Genomic DNA, 898 nt, shown 5'->3' on the forward strand with positions numbered 1-898 from the left:
CGGGGCCCGGAGAGCGGAGCGCGGAGCCAGGCGGCGGCGAGGGGCCAGGCGGGGAGCAGCCCCTTTCCCCCTTGCTTTGCCTCGCCCCTAAATTTCGTTCAGGCTGCTTCTGGACCAGAGCGGGCTGTTTATCCTGTCGCAGTCAAAAAAGTCAGGGCGGGAGCAAAAGGAAAAACAAAGTCTGTTTTTCAAAGAGTAAGGCTTCCACGGCTGTTTTGGCATCTTTTAACGTCGAGAGCCAAACGCAACAATGAAAGCAAAACAGCTCGACGTCGTGGCAGCAGCGGCCTCGGTGGGAAAACGACGGGCGCGGGGAGGGAGAACGACGGGTGCGGGGGACTACCTCAAACAGCCATGTGGCGAATAAAAATAAAGGCTAGGGAGGGCAGGCTGGGCAAAGTTAATTTCTTTTGTCTGGCTGCCTGTCCTCCCAGTGACACGGGATCCCTGCTATTCAGCGCCAAATTCTGTTGAACAAACAAAATGAGGGAATCTGTACTCGTGGAAAGATGGAAAGAAATAAAAATCTGAAAATCTGGTAGGACTGTAAACGTACACAAGACCCTCCCGCCGCCAGAACACTTTCCCCGGAGGGGCTCTGGCCCTTGGAGTTCCCGTGCTTAGCTCTCCTTCCAGGTGAGGCAGCCCTCACCGCTGTATTCCCTCCCTAGGCGATGGATGTGAACACAGATGTGAGGCCGCTCTGCTTTCTCCCTCTCTCGGGGGTTTGAGGGGTCTCTGCTAAGGGGTGCAGCTGCTCTTCACGCAGAGGTTCCTGCTTCAAAAGGTAAAAAGGGTGACTACCGCTCCGTGCTCCGCGGAACGTGGGTAACGATAATCAAACCCAGACAAGCCTTCCCATCCAGTCAAAAGGCTGCGGCCCCTCAGCGGGGGCTCC

Source organism: Geospiza fortis, unplaced genomic scaffold, assembly GCF_000277835.1.
Source record: "Geospiza fortis unplaced genomic scaffold, GeoFor_1.0 scaffold40, whole genome shotgun sequence".
NCBI lineage: Eukaryota > Metazoa > Chordata > Aves > Passeriformes > Thraupidae > Geospiza > Geospiza fortis.